The sequence below is a fragment of the Streptopelia decaocto genome, assembly GCF_964273445.1.
Source record: "Streptopelia decaocto genome assembly, chromosome: 3".
Classification (NCBI taxonomy): domain Eukaryota; kingdom Metazoa; phylum Chordata; class Aves; order Columbiformes; family Columbidae; genus Streptopelia; species Streptopelia decaocto.
In genome coordinates, this window is record NC_138656.1 from 74,149,384 (window position 1) to 74,169,549 (window position 20,166).

Below are 20,166 nucleotides of genomic sequence, written 5' to 3' on the forward strand. Positions count from 1 at the left end.
GGTCTGGGGTGGGTGCTGTAGGACTGGTTCCTGATTGTGCTGTGGCTTTCAGCACATATGCAGCTGTGCTGGGCTTTCCCTCTCTAGTGGGTTAAAAATTATGCTCCTCTGCTTTTTACACAAACCCAAAAAGTGCTCACTGCTATTCCACGTAGCTAGCTCGGAGAGGACAGGTCTGAGGCTGAGGTGATTAGTGGCAAGGGTATGCCCTCATTTGCATCCTTCACAAAGGAGGATGACAAAGGGACATGTCCATACAGTTTAAACCCTTAGTGTCTGACAAGGAGCAAGTGTTCGTAAGTCGTACAGGCTATTTTAGGGCTAGCCTCAACTGAACTGAGAAATGGGGTCCTGATAATATGCAAAATGTCATACTGTCCAATCCTGTTTATGCAGAACAAAAAATACCTCATGGAACAAAATTCAACTTGATGCATGTTGCTAGACTAGAAGTCCTATAAAAATATACTGGTTCAAGACCTAATCCTGAAAATCCTTAATAATCTGAGAAATCATATCCCACAAGACTTTTGCTAAACTTTTGGGGACTACTCCCCCAAATTTAAAAAGTTGCCTGCATACATTTGCAGGATTGGATCTTTACAGGACTGACCAGCTTTCAGTGAATTCTGTCTGCACGCTGAAACATCTTCAATAGGAACAGCTGAACAAGTGTGTTAAATGACTAGTCATATACTACCCAGTGATGTAATATACTGAACCCTCAACATGTCAATTCTTGGAAGGTAACACCCGCTTGTATCACTTTGTGTCCATGGTGTAGAGAATAAAAATCGGTTCAGTCAGCTGTCTAGTTGAGGCAGAGATGACTTTGCAGCAACACCAAACCTGTACAGTTCATTTTTCACTATTACATCTTCTAAAAAATTAATCTTTTCCCCACAAAGATCCCCAAAACATGTTAAAATCTTGCTGTATTAGTAATGCTACCTTCAGAAAGTCCTCAAGCTTCTCCCCCCGCCTCCCCAATTTTGAACTTAGTTAACCTCTCATTTTTTCAAAAGGTGATTTTAATTCTTTCACTTGGAAATCCACCTAGCTATGGTATATCAGTAGTCAGAGCTGGTTAGAATGTATCAGATGGCTTCAATGCTGGAAAATCCCACTTTGTCAAAATCAAAACCCTTCATAAATGCATGTCACTTTCTAATGTAAAATTCTGTTTAACTGAAACTACAGCTTTTGGTTATGTCAAAACATCATTTTGACATTTTGGAAATGGAACATTTTTGTTCCAAGAAGATTTTTGCATTTTATTGTATTTTCCTGGAGAATCTGGAACCCTGCAGCTATAGAGTTCCCTGAAAGAAGAATCCTTCTCATTCAGGACTATGTCTCACCCCTTCCCTCCACCGATCCAACTCTGGACATTACAGCTCAGAGACATTATAATACCAACACAGTATTTATAGACTCCATAGTGGCAATGATGTTTCTACATTTAATATGCTGAAATAGTTTTCATGTATGTATCTGATGTACACAGTCATTTGATCCAATACTTGTAGGTATGACAGGACTGTCCAGGTCATGGTATTTAATGTTCTGGCTTTTACAGGGGAAGCAGCTAGTGAATTCATTTTACATGTAAGTAGAATCATAGAATCACAGAATCATTTTCGTTGGAAGAGACCCTCAAGATCATTGAGTCCAACTGTTAATCGAACACCAGCAATAAACCATGTCCCTGAGCACCTCACTTATGCTTACAACAAAAATTCCTCACTGCATGGTTTTGGTTATTTGTTTTTGGTGTTTTTCTTTGGTTTTGTTTTGTGTTTTTTGTTTGTTTTGTTTGTTTCACTGAAATGCAATTAGGAGGCAAACACTACTGTAGTAATATTGCAATTATAACTAATTTTTGTCTTTAAAGTCTTTTCAGTGAGGGTAGTTAAGCAGCTCTGCCATGCTGAGGGTGTCAGGCCATTTCCTCAGAACAAGCACTGAAGAGCCAGAACATGCATGTTAGCCACTTCTCCATCAGCCGCTGCTTTAGACATTGCTTGTACAAACCATTTCACTTGCTAATCCCTTCATAGCTCTGGCTTCAGACTGCAGCCAACCCTCTTGTGGTTTTGAACTGTTCCCAACAGGTGGGTGGATGCGCATACCCTTAAAAGCAATACATGTGCCTCTTCTCTACTTCCAAGCACTCACAGCTGCATTGAAAGGCAGTTTGGTTGCTTCAGGCAGTTTCAATACTGTAATAAAAAAGGGAAAGGAAAAAAAAAAAAAAAAAAGGCAAGCAGTCAACGTCTGATTTGTTGAGAGCTTCTCCCTTGACCAGGTGCTGGTTCCAGTGTGTTAGGAGCACAGAGCCAGTGGTCCCAAGCATTCCATCTTCTTGCATCTAGCACAGCTGACCAGACCAGCATCTGCTGTGACAGTCAGCCACGCCACCTTCCCACCCACCTGCTGCCTCTTCCCACGCGCTGACAAGCACCTCCTTCCCCAGCCAGATCTCACTGAGTTTCAAGAAATGCCTCTGGGAATGCCTCCACCTCCCTGAGCCCACTGTCTTGCTTGGCAGGCTGAGGAGCACAGCAGCCTTTGCAGCGCTGGCAGCTTCACTCAGAGTGATTAATGCAGGCAGGAACCCTTGGGACTGGCATGTAAAGTGTCACTCTGGGCTGTTATTGCCCTTAAACTGATCACTGAATTTCTATAGGTTGTCAGCAGGCTTCATGTGTTACACTTCCCTCCTCTTTAAAGAAAAGATGTCTGTGAGAGATTAAGTAGAACATCATTAGCAAAACCAGCAATAATCAGCAAAACAATAAGAAAATGACTGTTGAAGTTTTGGTGCGAAAAGATGCTTCTGTTGAATTAGTGGCCAGAAGGATAAATCATCCTCTGGTTCAAACAACACTGCTTGGGCAAGGCAGGATGAAAGGACAGCGCGGGAGCAGGTGTAGGGTTTTAGGGAGGGAGCAGCTCCAAAGCCTGGCCCCAGCTCTGGCAGCCATGGGTGGCCCTTCCTCTTGCCCTGGCACAAACACCCCATGGCCCTTCCTCCCCTCCCTTTCCCTGCTGCATTGTTCAGGGACTGAACAAACTCAGGGAGGAATTTGTCAGCTCTTACCTCCCCAAAACATATCCCAAAACTTTCAGAGAAGCATCTCTGGGGTCAGACTGCCAGGATGCAACTGGTTCTGCCTTAGCACTGGGGAGTGAGGAGAGAATTGAATGCCTCCTTTTTATTAATTAAAATCAAATACTTCACAGGCACTCCCCTTCTCTGCATTGCAGCCTCCCTCCCCAGGGCCAGTTGCTCGACTCTTCCCCATGGGGCAAGGAGGAAGGCAGAGGAGGTGCCCAAATGAGCTGCCTGCTGCTGGCTGGCCCAGCAGGGCAGGAGATATGGGAGGACCAAAATCAGCTGCTACGCTGGTTTGAAACTGGTTTGGCTGGAGAGAGGTGTCATGCCCAGGTTTTCAGTCTGGGGCATTTTGCTGTCAGCTGTTCACAGGTCACACCCCAGAGCTTCAGTCTGCACATTCAGTCTGGTTTTGTGAGGATTTTGTCTCCAAATCCACCCTCTTGAGCTTGTGTTAGGGGAGTACCCTGCTGGCGTGGGCTGCTTCCACATCAACAGGCTTGAGGTTGCTAGGGAAATAAATCATAATAAGCAGTTTGGGGGCTTCCCTCCCTTCCAAGCACTTCTTTGTGCAAAACCCCTCTGTGGCACTGCCAGAACGGGGCCCACGCACCATTGCTCCCCGTCACTGGTAATTGGGTCATATGGAGCCATACAGATCTCCCTTCTCTCACCAAGGAATATGGTCCCAAATATGCACACCTTTGTCACAGAAAGCAGGCAAGTTGCTGCACACATTGCCCCTGATGCCTTGCAATACTTGCAGGCGGCTCTTTAATCCATGCTCCCTTCATGGACAACTGGAAACTGATTCCCTCAGAAAGCTAAAATTTTGCTTGAAAATGCATCACTTTTATTCACTGCCATGAGTTAAATATTATGGAAACATGTCTGCTAACAATTTGCTTTGTGTAATTTGTACTAATGCTAATAAGCAACAGCTGCAACACTTCCTGTTGTAAATTCTTTCGTGGTTGCAGCGGTATTATCACATCTGTACTTCACAAATCTGATAGACTCTAGCACAACTTGCTCATTCTGGCCCCAGCTCCAGCAAATCCCCATGCTTCAGAAGTACGGCTGTGCAAACGTGAATTTACAGTCTCTGTCTCCCTTCACTCCCAAAGCTTCTGCTCCCCTCCAGGTGCCTGGAGCTGGGGGGATGTGTGTAGGTGTGGTACCCAGAGGTCAGGAGATACATGCAAGGGGCAGATGCATGGTGTAGTTGGAAGGAATTGCTTGCAGCAGAGACATCACTGGCTGGCCAGGTTTATTGCAGTTCAAGCAGACAGGTTTTGGTCAGAGGCTAAGTGTAGGAGAAATGTGATTTATTAAAGAAAAAGAAAGAAATATGAGTATGCAATACACTGCCACCATAAGACTTAAGCTGAAACCCAAGAATCTTTCAACCATAATCTAAAGAAAAATGTTTCCCTCACTCAACATACTAAATAAAGCATGTCAGGCCAAACCCAGGTCCCACTGAGGTCTGCATAAGTTTTTCTATTGAATTCATAAGACCCAGGCTTGGCTCATAAACCAGGTCAAGCTTCAGCCACGTCCCATAGTAACTAGAGCCTAACAAGCGATTTCATCCTCTCTTACAAAGCGTGGAGACAGCCGCTGCTGGCCAGGCCGCTCTCCCCTGCTCCCGGGAGAGCTGCTGGCTTCCTGGTGGAGAGCTCTTCCAGCTGCACCTCTACCTGATCCCCACACCTTCTCCAGTCAGCTCTGTGTTTTAGCAACGAATCTCATGGAGGCTGGTTTGGGTTTTCCACTTCGCAGCAAACCAAAGCCTGCGCGCTGAGGATTTCAGCCGTGCCACTAGGCAGAAACTTGTCCCCATTTGAACATGACTTCAGCAGGAGATTTCCACACGTTCCTGAGGCGAAGCCCTTGGTGGAATTTAAAAATACAACTTTTCAAAATCAGTCCCAGTGACCCACAATTCTTGGCTCTGTCAGCATCCACGGCACTTCATCAGACTTCAAACGGCTGAGTCTCTTGGTAGTGCCATAATCGGACTGGAATAGCTCACAGAACTCCAGGAGAGACTCCATCTCTAACTAGAGAGCCTTGCTCCTCTTCGTCCATGGGCAGCTGCCAAAAAGCAGCATTTGAGGCTGGACAGGAGAGTGTGTGAGCGTGTGTGTTGCTCAGAGAGGCTTTCTTGGCTGTACACCCAGGCTGTGAAGTGAGTAAAGTGAGAGCAGGGCAGAGCAGCTGGGAAGGATGGACTTCAACAACAGGCAAGTCCCAGGCTTCACTGGGGTTCCTGTGGAGTTTGTGCTCTGTCTCCTGGTTCATATTGAACTTTCCCTGCACAGAGGAGTATGTCTTCATTACCCAGAGTTTTTCCTTGGTGTTATATAAAACTGGGATCATGCTGCCCTTTTCTTTTTGAACATGAAATACGGGCAACCAATTTCCTATTCTCAGAGATCTCTAAAAGAGAGGGTAATGGGAAAAACCTGAATCCCAAGCAGTATGGGACTGAGGACATTTCAGAGTGAAGCAGTTTCACAGCTTTCAGTGTCTTTCAGCTGAAACACAGGAGAAGGGGAGAAAAATTACTTCTGAATTGCAGTGAATCTAAGCCAGTGAAAGACCCATGATAAATTTTATCCCTCACTTTGATGGTTTCCTGATCTGTAATGTGTTTTATGGCCTTGAGCATTTGCTGCAGTGGCAGGATTGTGAATTGATCCATGTGTCCAGGTTCCCCTGGAACCAAATGACTGTCTCTAAAACCTATCTGTCTTCTTCATGGCTTTTCTAATGGGCTGTAGCATCCAGAAGGCTTCTGATCAGCTTGGTAAGAGTAAGTATTTAAAGAAAAACTTCTTTTCTTGTGGCACAAAGACTTCAAAAAGCACCTTTAGCCATAGCTGTGTAGCAGATCAACATGCACCAGCTTTTCATTCCAGGCCTCTCAGAAACCTAGTGGTAAAGAAATCCTCTTGCTGACCCAGCCTATATGCTACAAGAAGCCAATCTAACTTCCAGTCTTCCACTGACCCTGTTTGAGATTTAGTAGATTTATTCCACATTTTTACCACTGTAAATGAGATCAGTATCTGCACTACGCTCTGACAACACTAACAGTTCAAATAGAAGCATGTTCAGCTTCCGTTATCAAAACTCACTATCAGTATTTGTGTCACAACGAGATGTAGAGACTGTGTCTGGTGCTGTGCAGGCAAACTATGAGACACTCAACCTGCCCTGCAGAGTTGATAACTTCATGAGGCAAAAGGGACAACCTAAGGAGAAGGGTTTTCCAGAGGCAGTTTTCCTTCGCTGTTGCAGATGAAGGCTGAAAACTGATAGAAGTTGATGGCATGAATTTCCCACAACTACATAAGGGGGAATCAGCAGAACACTGAGAAGAATGAAGCAAAACTTCCACAAAGATGAACTGTATTGCCTCCTTCCCAACACTGTTAAACATGACCTTAACTGAAGCTGGTTTGAACCCAGACCTCCTGGTCTGAATCTAGTGCCTTACCCACCAGACCATCTGCTTTCACCATACTCCTGCCTTTCACCCTGTGCTGTCCACATATGACTTACTCCTTGCGCAGCCCTTGCCTACTTCTTCCTTATGCACCTGGAAAATAGCAGCTAAGCAGGTCTTTGAAGGTCAGTCCTTCACCCTGTCCTCATACTTTTTCATCTTAGTCTTCCTCTGCTCTCTAGTCTTTTCCTGGAACTTCCACCCTGTTCCATTCCTATCCTCCCATTGTAGTTACTTCAATTTTTTCTCCGTTATTCCTTTCTTGCAGCATCTCTCTTTTTCCTTCCTTTCCATCTTACAGTGACCACATATGTGTTTCCTTCACCCCACTGAAACTTCTTCTCTACCTTGTGATTCTTCCCTGCTCTTCCATTTCTCTCTGTTTCCCCTCTCTCTTTCTCTGTAGTTTTCTGCAACCCTTTCTTTCCTTTCAATCAAGTGCCCTTCACAGGAAAGTCTAGTACCAGTTCTGCTGCCACAAAGACTACCATGTACTGACATCTTTGAATTAGATTGTCTGTATTTTTTTTGACATACTCTTTATCTCACACAAAAAGCCTTCCACTGCTTTCATTCACCAGCATGAAAGGCATTTTTTGAAGATGATTTTTAACTAGTTGGCTGATGACTATTTGCAATAAATACCTCATTAAAGGCTTAGCACTTTTACACAGGTTGAGTGCAGCTTTTCCCTCTGCCTTCCATCTTTTCCTGGGATGCCTCTTGATATTCAAGCTGCTTAAATGCTTATTGGTTTGAACAGTCCCAGTCACACTGCTGACTGAAATGAATCCTTGGCTCCTGCCCTGATGCTGAGGCACGTTAAGGCCCCATGGGCCAGGCCTGGCCCTGTGAACGGCACATCATTAGGCAGGTGCGAGCATCAATGTGTGCTGAGCACAAAGCCACCAGCATCACTCCCCCAGACCTGGAGAAGGTCCAGCTTGCTTTCAGCCAGCATCAGAAAGTTGGTTGGAAAGAAGAGCTGCCCATTGCCAATGATAAGGACAACAGGAGGCAGGAAAGTTCCACCTGGCTGGAGGAAGAAGCGAAGTGGTGTTGGCCAGCTGGGAGGTGGTGGTGGGACAAACAAAACCAGCAGTGAGGGAAGGCCAGGCTTGTAAGCCTACATTAAGCGTTGTGAGAAAATCAAAATGGCAACTGGCATTGCAATGTTTACAGCATCATCCTTCATACCAAAATACGTGCAATAACGCAGGGCAGATTCACACATGGATGCACAATCATGAGTTTAGAGTAATGACTGTAGCTTCTGTGGGGCTACTGCATACTTCTACCGGTGGGAATGAGATCAGATTTTGGCTCTGGGTCTCTGTTTCCAAACAGTGTGAAGGATGAGAGCAGAACACTTTCTATCCAGCTGGAAAGTGGCAGCCTTAAATCAGGCCACAAAATAGCACAACTCCTGCTCACACTTTCTTTTTTTTTTTTTATGCTGCTCTGAGCTCCCTTCCAACTCCTCAGCATTAGCTTCCAAGGCTAGTGAAGCATGTACAAGGCTTTTGTGATGTATGTGCAGCTATCAGTTTTCGTATTGCTAATTGGGCTCAAAGTGTGTTAGCTTTGATTTTTAATGTTCTGTAATTTGCTAGATAAGCCTCAGTTTCTGCAGCAGCTGTATAAGTAGGGCTGCTTTCTTCACATCTTGCAGGTATTTTGCACTCTTTTTTACACATCTACTATATATTAATCTCACCCTCCTGGAAAGGTGAATGATGTCTTTCCTGGTACTGTACAACCTTAGGAACAGACATTTTGGAGGGGACATCAGATATCAAGTGACTATATAGTTATTTTGATTTTTTCAAGCATATACAAAATCTGCCGTCAGAGAAAAAAAAAATCAGGAGTTCAAACTCGCACTGTCTTGCATTCTGTCACTTCCAAATTTATTACAACCTCTACCACTTACTACTCACCACATCTCACATCATTAGAAAAATGCATCTGTGACTGCTCTTGTTCAGGTCCCACAGGAGCTAACAGGAGCCTGTCCAGCCCATGACACAGACTTCTCCTCTGTGACTGCTCCCAAAACCGAGAAATCAGCTTGCATACACTAGCTCACCAGGCTTCCTTCACCTGCCAGTGTGTGTATTAAAAACAGGATGTAAATAATGAGATTTCTTTGTCAATAAAAATGTGCTATCGTGATGAGATTATGGTTTTGAATGATGCTGACTTCAGTCTTCGGTCTTATGTCTTGATGTGAGGTGTATATAAGGGTGATGTATTTTGAAAGTCCTCGGCTCAGACTGTCTGACTTGTTTTCATCGTTCTACCTGGTTTTACTCCAGCCAGCGCTGCCACGCTGATGTCACCAGGCTTCCGCTTTCTTCCTGATGGCAAAAGGCAGCTGGGTTGATTTCACTGGCAGTATAAAATTTATTAGCAGCAGACCCACAGGCTGCGGCACAAGTGATGCTGCCTGGGTGTCCCCTTGGAAAGAGAAGACTGTGTCAGCTCCCTTCAGGGCATCTACCACCATCCTCCAATGATGTCTCCTGCCCCATCCCCAGCACTCACCACCACCCGGCTTTCCAGGGTGTTTCCATCATGTCCTGCTGTGTAATCCTTCCTAGCTTCTTCATTTCAGACACTGATGTAAATCTAGACCATCCCCACCAGAGTCAGCGAGAGGGTACTGATGTCACAGCCACTGGTTGGGACTTCTGTATTCATTGTTTACACATCTTTGGCTTAGTACTGTTTTGTATTGCTTTCTTTCAATGAGAGAGAAACAAAAAGGCATCTTACCCTGTGACCACCTCAAGCTCCCAATGCAGTGATGTGGTTCTGTGCCATTTGATGCCAAGCGCACCTTTGTATCACTGCAAGGCGTCTTGAGCATTGTTTCACAGAATCACAGAATGGTTGGGCTTGGAAGGGACCTCTGGAGATCATCTAGTCCAACCCACCTGCTAAAGCAAATTCACCTAGAGCAGGTTGCACAAGATTTCAAGTTGCTCAAGGTGCTTTTCTGAATCTAGGTAATTTCTAATTCTCTGAAGCCTGAGTAATTCTTTCATGTAATGTTCATTCTACTGTCTGTTCATTTTACTTAGCACAATGTTACAGCATTACTTTGTTTTTCTATCGTTGTCAGGAGGTGCTAAACCATTTGGGGTTACAGAAACAGCTTAGATGCCTACAACTTTTCTTAATGCAAGCCTTCTCCATTTTCGATCAAGAATTCTTCCTAAAGATGACATTTAGGATGTATTATCTATTATGCCAGGGTTACCATATGATGCTAACAATAATCAGGGAAAAGACATCTGCCCCTTAGTTCCGCTTATTGGAAAAGCAATGTAAATCCTTTAATACTTTGTTGTTTCTCAGCTGTCAAAACCTCCCCTAATAAATCATCTCCAACAGTGAACATTGTATTATATTGAATAGTTTTGTATTCACTTTGCAAATATGCAAACAAGGGAGGGCTGAGGTAAAATGAATGTGGAACTTATGGGTGAGAATAACACACGAATAAAATGCCTGGAGTCCCGGGAGCAGCATGATTATGACAAACAGTGTATTAGTATTGCTCTCACCCTGTCTCAGAGGGTTTTATTGAAGTGATTTGTCTTCAGCTGTGGAGGTGTGTGCCTTTCTATGTGCACATACGCACAGGTCTGATGTACACACACATATATGCACCCGCCCACCATCTGTACACCTCGTACACATTCACGCATCCAAGCAAAATAATAACCATCAATTTAGCATGTTCTGTATGGGTGGGTCCAGCATATTCATTCTTAATATGTACAGTGTTTCAATACATACGCAAACATTTAAAAAATGTAGTGTCAAACTGTGATTCCTTTTTTATTTCTTCAGACATTGTTTTTTATTATTTGTAACTTATTCCTTCCAGTGTATTCTCTGTCACTATTTAGAGGCATGTTTTAATGTATAGCTGTATATTGCCTGTTCTGTGTGCTGTATGCTACTGTTTGCATCTTAATTAAACTGAGTATTACAGGTCTAAACATTCTTAATTTTGTAAAACAGACTTTTTGCTTGGGTTTCACAATTTGATGCAGTACGTTTAAGAATGTAGCATAGAAAGGGACCAGCTGTGATAAAGCAGAAAGGTCTCAAATCTTCAGATTTACGTTTCATAGAAAAAGACTACTTTCTTTTACTATTGCAAAATTATTTCTGTATTTTTAATAAAGAATTGAATTTACTTGGTTCTATGTACATTTTATCTAATAAACGGTATTTTTTAAATGACCGCCTGGTCTCAGTCTTTACACACCTGCAGTGTTCATGGACACACACAGCATTCTTACATACCAAATACCCTATGGTCGAGCCTGCAGCTCTGCTAATGCCAGAATTACCTCCTATCCTGACCAATGCAAAGCTAATCTCACATTTTTATTCACATTTCTCTGCTATGCAAATACGAGATGGATACTGAGGTGTCAGACAGCTGATAAATCCTCACTGCAATACATTAGCATCAGTGCTTATTTGTAGGGCAAGCAGTTTCTTTGGTTCTCCACTGAATTACGGGTAGAGTGTCAATTTGAAGCCAGGGTACAACACACGAGCAGACTCCTAATCCCTCAGGCTGCATCTGCACGGGCAGACCCTGCTCGCATTTATGCTGATGTAAATCTGAAGTGGCTCAGCTGAAGTCATTACTGTTATTCTGGATATACACTGGGGAGAAAACAAGAGCAAAATTTCTCCCAAGACCATAATATTTCAAGGTTGATCTGCCCACTTTACATGCTGGTAGCCAGTGTAACACTCTAGCTATGTCTCAATAAAAAGCCTGAAAAAACGCCAAAAAACCCTCAGCTCAACTACTATTAAAAAACTTCCCCTACAAAATAAGAAATGCTTTCCCTATAATGTAGAGTCGGCTCTAGCCATCCTAGAAATACATTGCATTGAATGATTCCCCTCTTTTTTGCCCTTTAATTATGCTTTCCTCTATGATGCTATGAACAGTACAGCATGATGAAGTTTCCCTTGAAGTCAATTTCCCATCCATGTCAATGAAAATGAGAATACACCCCTGGATAACAGTCTCTGGGTGCTATCTTCTTATTGCTCTCTGTAATCAGATAGAAATCAGCTGCAGAACCTAATGTTAAAGAAAAGGTATACAAATATATCCAAGAGACTTTACTGAAGAAAAGTGGGGTCAGGTCACCCCTTGATTTGATTGACTTTGGTCCCTCTATGAATTCTGAATTTAAGGTAGACTTTAAATAAATGTTTTAAAGCTGTGAAACCAGGCTCTAAATGACTTCAGACGCTAAGACCAAAAATGAAAGCTTTTGAGATACGTAGCAACACATCTGCTGTTCATTCCCAGCTGTGGCTTGTCTCTTCTGCCTCCATTCAAGGGACAGGAGGAAGAGCAGAAAAGTGCATTTCCTGGGTGCTGAGCAAAGTCAAGCATGAAGTCCTGGGCCAGCTCCTGCTGACGACTGCAGAATCCCCTCTCCTGGCATGACTGCTCACATCCCCGGTGGGTCACTGCGTTAGGACCCAGTTCATACATCAAGCCTGACCTCAGTCATATACCTCCCTTGTGCCACTAAACAACCAGCTGCAGCACTTTTGCTCTTCTGACTAGGATAAATTTGCCTTTTTTTTCACCAGACAGTTCTTTTATCTCCAGACTTTAAAGCCAGAGGAAGTTTTCCTTCAGATTGAATATATTTAGAAGCTGTCTGAAGTCATTTAGAGCCTGGTTTCTGAGGTGAAGTAATTTAACTTCATTGTTGGTTTATGTGTCTGCGAAGTTCTCCGTTGCCTTGGTTTGAAGCTCAGACACTGTCTGTAATAAATACTGGGGGGAGGGAGAAAGTTCCTTCCTTTGATTATAAGAAGTCTATAGCATAGACTCGACTTCAGGAAGCCAGCATCGATCTTGAAGACCACTGGATGATGTGGATCATGCTGCAGTTTCATTTATTATTCTGTTTAAAGGTCCCAGTTGGCACTCACGTCCCAGCTCCAGAAGGAATCATGCATGGAAATAAGCCACCAGCATTCCTGCCTTGCACAGTTCACAGACCAGAATGTAGATCTCAGGGAACAGATGAATATATGTATCTATATGCATATATATACATGTTTATATAAATATATATATATGTATATACAGATAGAGAAACAATATATTTGCGAAAACTGCTAGTGCAAAGAAAAAAAATAATAATATATTGGATGCACACTATAATAGTTCTGCACATATAGCAAGCTTCTCTCTTCCCCTAATTACTTGGTGTGATGGCAACAGTAGCCTGACTGTTCTCCCCCATGTAAGAACTCACCCTGTGTAAGAGCAGTCATTTCCTTGCTCATACAGCTGTTGCTCTCACATATCTGCCAAGAACCTGTGGTGCAAGAAAGGGGATGTGGCAGGTGATGGAGTTTTATGCAGCACCCTGAGCAGACTGTTTATCCGGTACGACCAGACAAAAGGGGGTGTAATATGACAGGGGTGTTTCGGCCCGTTCAGATCCCTGCCCACCTTTGCCATGGTCATTTACACTGAACACGCCTGAGAAGGCTTTTTTTTTACTGTATTTTAATGAAAACTTTTGGTTAAAAATTACGTTCAGGCAAGATGAGTTATTAAGCTGGAAGAAGCTATTGGGAGACAGGAGTCGCTTCCCATGCCCGTGACGCACTCTGCACATCCAGGAGAAGGATCAGAGAGTTACACTTTAACAGGGATTCACTCTGGAGGCAACCGTGCACACTTTTCCAACCCTGTAAATAATTCCAAGATCTGTCTGTGCAAGAGCTCTTGGGGAAAAAAAAAAAAAAAAAAAAAGCAACCTCCATTCATGCTCTGGCAATGAAACTCATTCTGATGAACACATCTATCTGCCAATGACATCTTGACTGCACACATGCCACCGACTGCTGAGTAGGACTTCCCTTCCCAGCTGCGTGCAGACCACTGTGACATCTGGCACAGCAGCTAAGAGGTAGAACATACATACTCTTTCTAGACTTGCTCAGTGCCCTGCTAGTGCCTAGAGAGCAGGAAGAAGAAAGACACAACCTGAGCAGGAGTGGAGAGCTCAGTCTAATGGACAGGGTGGCAGGAGAACGGACAAAAGCCTGGAGATAAATGAGAGACTGGGAGCTGGTGGAAGGCTAATGGTATTCCTTGGGAACGGAAGAAAATAGGAACGACAGGGATTGTAAGCAAAATGGGAAAAGTCTGAAACAAAGAAACAAAAACAAAACAAAGAAAAGAAAATGTTGGACAAGCAGGTGAGAGGAGACTGTGATGGTCTGAGTGAATGAGATGCTGGAGGCAGGAGGTTAAAGCACATACTCTAAACCCAGCAATGACTATGCAGACTGGGACTGACTGTAGGGACCTGAAGTGCCGGTGAAAAGCAGCAACCCCGGCAGCGCAGGCTCCCCCCGCCAGCACTTCGGGGCAGCTGCAGCAGGGATTTGAGCCCTGCCACCCTGCAAACACACAGCGCCCATGCCGGTGGTAATCCCCAGGGCATCACCAGCCCCCCCACCCTCCCCAGCACTCCTCTCTCAGCTTTTCATCCCCATTTTCAATTTCTCCATTTCTCTCTTCCATTCATTTTTATCCCTCTGGCTCTTCAAGTGGATGGAAGCTCTTTGTTCGAAAATAAGCCATCTTTTGAAATAGTGTTACTTCTCTCCTTGAACTTTTCCCTGTGAATGACTTGACATTAAGCTGATAGTTGCTCTTAACTAATTGTTAACCTATTAGTTGAGACCATAAAAATTATTGAAAGGCCAAGGCTAAAGCTGTTTAAATGAGAAATATTTCTACAGAACTCCCCGGAGATGAAATAAAAAAGCTCCTGCCGACAGAGCGGCTGCCAGTTTCAGACTAACGGGTTTGAAGATGATGTTTTGCTAACAGCAGTTAATCAGTAAATTCCCATTACTAATAAGGCTATCACTCTTGGCTGAAGCTGCAAATTACATGTTATTTTTCTCAGTGCTGAAGATAAAGCGTTCTTTAAATTTTGCATCTGCAAATGTAATGTTTAGCACAAAACACCATCAGGAAAAAAAGAAGAAAACTGAAAAACTGTCAAATACATTCAGCATCAATTTACTTCTCTGTCACTAAAATTACATATCTTTTTGGTTCCAGTATTTATTACCACCTTGAAATTTATATTTAGGAGGGGAATGGAAACCTAGAGAGCTGAGTTTTGATCTCAGACACACTGTTACTGTCTGAAAGGCATCCTAAAGTCAGACAGGCCCATTGTAAGTGAAATCAGAATGTGGCCCAGTCACTTAGGACAAAATTAAAAAGCAAACAACCCAAAAAGTTTCATTATAAAGTTGCATCATGATTGTCAGCCAGATCTTTTGCTCACATTGCAAACCTGGCTTCCTTCCACTGATGCAATTGTCATTCCAAATTCCAGCTCTCTCACTAGAGAGCAGGATTTTTGCCATCAGTGTCCAAACAAGAGCACAAGAATGTGTTTTATTATGGTTAGAAAGCTGGAGGCACTCCTTGATTACCAGTCCCCTCTGTATTGCTTTCCTTGTCCCATACACAGCCAATTCAGAATCCAGCCAGTTGCTTGGAAATGGAAGATGAAAAGCGCCAATAGCAGGGGTTTTTTTTCCAGTATAAAATGTTCTTTATCTACATTTCCAGGGATAGCTATACATAACTCAGCTGCTTTAGGCAAAGCTCCTTCCTCTAGTGCCAAATGATCTTTGCAGGGACGCATCAGCATCATTTCTGCTGACCACTTAATACAAAAGTGCCTACACATCTGGCACCCCTCCATGACCTCCAGCAGCATCTCCAGACGTACTCAGCTGTTGGTAAGAGCGGGATTCTGCCCTGCACTCCTAATTCTGCATAGAGACAAATACACATCCAGACAGACACATGCCAGCCCTGCAGCACCGACCATGGGTCCCACTTTGCCCTGGTGGATGTTGCTTTGACTGTGGAGCACATCGTTCAGCCTCTGTGAGGCAGGGGGGATGCAGGCAGGCAATCCTCAGTATTGGTGGCATTGGGGGGTTTTCCTGGTGACCTCTTGGTGCTACTAGGGTTGTGCTCAGGACCAAAAACCCCTTTTTTTCCAAATCTGCAGGGCAGACCCTTTCTGGAGCATACACAGAGCCATGACCCCCTGGGGAAGGAGAAATGGTGTAATGGCATTCAGGCAGCAGACAGGAAATCTTGTGCTTCAGTCCAAGGGAAGCTTATTCCCTCATGGATAAAAAGCTGAAAGACAACAGTTGTTTTGAAGAAAAAGCGTATATGGCCCAGGAGAATACAAAATATGTCATGCATGACATGGTATCCCCGCTGCAGCGAGTGGTGCCTGTCAGAAGTTGAGAAGGGCTCAGGACCAGAGGATGTGAGCCTGATACCAAAGTGCCTTTTGAATCCCTGGCGCTGTGTTTTCTTGGCACTGAAAAACTTGCCTGTGAATTTCTCAGTCAAGATGATGCCGGCTGGTGATGTCTGGTGTTTTCTTCATCACTTGCCTTTCTGTTAACACATCTTCTGCTTTCTCTGGTATGTCTTAGAGCTATGTACAGTTTCCTGTTGGGTGGAACTCTGTATTTTTTGGCCGTGCTCTACTTTCTACATTTTCTGCACATATTTTCCCACTTTCGCTTACACCTCTGTATCTTTCCTTCACTTAGTCACTAACCTTGTTCTAATCGTTGTCCCTTGCCGTGCTCTCCTCAGCTAGACCAGCTTGGTTCTTCTCTTGCAACTTTGTATTTTCCACCAGAAAAATCTGCTTCCAGGTGGATCCTTCTTTCAGGATCTCTGTAGATAGGAAACAGGACCAAAATGGGAAATATTGACAGGCATTAAATTCGAGTTCCAGGCAGCAGGTCTAGAAAGCTAGGAACTCACTTTCTGTCACACCTGTACAACATGAAAGGCTCTATGTGGCCTCAGAGCAGGCCAGCAACCTCCACGGCAGTTCTTAATTTTTCTGTTCCTGATAGCCAGGATGTTCCCTCAGCCACGTTACCTCAGCTTTGCCTCAGTCCAACTACCCACAAAGGGGAGTTAATAACAATTCTTCTCTTGATGAGTAATTTTACATGTTATTTCTCAGGTGCTGGCATCCATCTGAAGTCTCAGCTGCTCTAAGCTTAAAACAAGTCACAGTGAAGTAGTATAAGTTGTCTTATATAGACACCCATACATATATACACATATATGCATACATACACACACATAAACGTCTGTCTGCACCCAGCCCCTGAGCAGTTGCCACCACATACAGCAAACTGTGCATCCCAGAGAGACAGGAGATAAGCCTGGTTTGTATCTGAAGTCTTCCCTGAGCACCTTGGAGGTGATCTACAAGGTGTTCACCTTCCCCACACTGCTGCCTCCATGTGTTGCACTGATAGAGCTTCAGTCGGATGCACACCAGTGAAATTCTTTCCAGCTTGGCTTCCTGAGGAAGGGACAGTGTCTCCCTGTCTATCTCCTTTTGACCTTCTCCCTGCTAGCCCTTAGACCAGTTGACACCGGAGGGTAGAGGTTCAGGAATGCTGAGACCCTTCAAGTTTTACTCATGGGGATCCCATGCCAACACAACACCCTTTCTCTGTGAGGGAGACGGCCTTGCTGTTGTTATGACTGATGTCTCCATTGCCATAAACATGTACTTGTACATTAGGGACAAGGGTCCCAAACTGTGATCCTCAGAGTTTTCTTTTAATGCCACCTCCACAAAAAGGTGACATAAGGACATCAGTTGTCACCAGGGTAGTTCTCTGGAAACCCTAAGAGCTTGGTCTTGGGCATGGGCAGCAGATCCTAAGCCCTCAAGACGGTGGGACTCTGCACCTTAATCATACTTGCAGGATACACAAAATAAGCATCCTTCTGGCTTATCTCACCTTCAGGGCCTGGTCTGCCAGCTTTTTAAAATTTTTCTCCTCAGAGATGTAGATTTTAATCACCTCATTGGGGCTGAAAATTTATTCTGTCTTATTCCACACCTCAGCATGCCATCTAGTCATCAACCTGACAAATCAAAGACCTGCCACCAGGTTGTCTTTCAGAAAGACCGAGCTTTTAAACCACCAGGGTTTGGCCTTTCATTCCAGAAGGTTTAGGGCTGTGAATCCTGATTGAAATGGAGCACCTCCCTCAGCACACAGACTTCATCCACCCTGGGGGATGGACAAGGGGCACAAAATTTAAGATGAGCCCTTGTCTGTAATGTTTTCTATCAGGCAGCTTCAGGTGATCTCTGCCTTCACTTACCCACAAACTGAAGGGATGCCAGGGTCTAGTGCAGTGACCAGGCACATAAAGCCAGATCTTACAGTTTGGCGTATTGGTATGAAACGGACGGTTTACAAATCTCCTCCTGAGTAGTTAGCAGAGACAGTTAAGCCCAGTGGGAGCTGGGAGAAAGCCCTCATCTGAAAACAACAGTGACAGCGGACTGCAGGAATGGTGGAGGGAGGAAGAAGAGAGTTTTTCTCCATTTTTTTCTTTCCCAGATTTCCATATCTTGATTTTCCATTTCCACACATGAAGCTGTCTGTCTCCTATGTTTTAATTACCCAGTTTGAAGTATTTCAACTTGGTCTTGATTTCATTGACTTGGGTGTTTTTGTTGGCTCCACCATCAGTCATGAGCAGGGACTAAGAATGGGTCCTCCACAGTCAAAACTATGTCCCATTACTTGCCTGTGTGCAAGAAGTATCCCTAATAGACGTGGGCAGCAGTGGGCTTCAGTCTTCTCCAGAGAAAAACTACCCAAAAGAGGATGCAAACATCCAAGCCAATGTGACATATAAGAAGAAAAAACAACCTCCATTAGAGCAAATGGATTACTCTGGTTTTCCTTTTGTGATTACTGGAAATGTTAATGAGATGACTGGTTGTTTCTTTTGCAGAGAACTGTGAAGCGTGGGTTTTCAAATGTGAACTGGTTCGTTTTAAGCCAACTGTATAGCTCCATACACCAGCTGCAGAGACCTAGAACTGCAACCCTTGTTTAGCTCAGAAACAATTTCAAATGAGCAATCTGGAGAAGAGACTCTCCAGTTTAAGAAGTAAACTGAATCTAAAAGCATTATTAATTGCTGCAGCTTATTTAGCTTCAGATTTCTCTGCTTTGCACACTTACCAGAGAAACTGCAGTACCTACATTGAATGCTGAAGAAAACTCTATTAATATTAATTGATTTTTACATTTTAAATTTATTACCTAGGGTTTCATGCTATGTGGCCATGTGGTTTAACAGCCTACTGTCTGCAGCACACCTCAGGTTCAGAACAGATGCCTGCACCGAAGCTCTGCATGGAGGAAGTTGCCACTTCCAGACCCAGCCCAGCAGAGTCCAGCACGGCAGAGGTCTCCAAGTTTCTCCAGATCTATGCTCAGGCGATGAAAATAGTCACCAGGCTGACAGCAAAGGTGCACTGGGGGAAGAGTCCTGCTGGTGAAAGGAACCGCCCAGGCCCCTGCTCAGTGGGTTCGGGGTGGGTTTCAGGTCACAGAGATATCATCAAGCCTGGAGCTGTGGAGAGAGAGCAGAGGGAGCAGGAGGAGAGAGCTCGGGGCTGAGCAGCACAAGGCAGGCAGCACTGCCATGAAGACGCCCTGAGCCAAAGTGAAGGACACAGCAAAAAGTCCAAGTAAAACTCAGCTGGATCTCTTAACATACAAAAATTATTTGGAGATTCATCCAAAATTCAAAGTGTCAGTAATTTCTGAGGTTGCTATAGTACTCTTCGCTTTTATTAACTTTTGTTTTCTTAAATTATCACCTCTGCCTGGATGCTGCCATTTCAAAAAGAGCAGAACAATTTCTTTCTTTCTTCTTTCTGTTTCTTTTTTTTCTTTTTCCCCTGCCACTTTCCAAAAAACCCTTCACATCCAGCTAGAGAGGAGGTCTGGAAAATTTCAGCCTTCTAGGTGAAACTTTTGGATAGTCGCAACCAAGTGAAAGCAGGGATGTATAACATAATGGAAACACTTTGGCAGCCTTAGCTGTAGCTGTCACCAACACTCCAGCCTTAATGAAAACTTTCCTGAAGTAAGGCTGGGGTAGATGCATTAACCCAGTGAGGACCTTTCCTGACCTCACGGTGGTTTCCAGGCAGGCTGAGCCCCCAAAAATGGAGAGGGGTGCTAAGGCAACAGGAGGGACACCCTGCTGACTCTCCTATTTTATGTTGTGCTGGCTCCAGAATGTTGGGAGACAGCACCTGTCTTCTCCTTGCAGCCACCTGATGGAGGCTTCCTGGACACAAGGTTAATCCGCACCAGTCAGGCTTTCACCTACATGCCCCATACTGGAAGGCGCTTACATGTGTAAATCAGAAGGCTATTGCAGGCCAGGGTTTCATCAACTTGCCTGGAGATGAGATGGCATGACAACTTGCCCAGGACAAGAGCTTTCTGTATTCCCAATTCACAAAAAATCCTGTCTGGTGCCCCTCAAGCACCAGCAGGGCTGCTCTGGACATCTTCCCTGGACCTGCCATCCCAC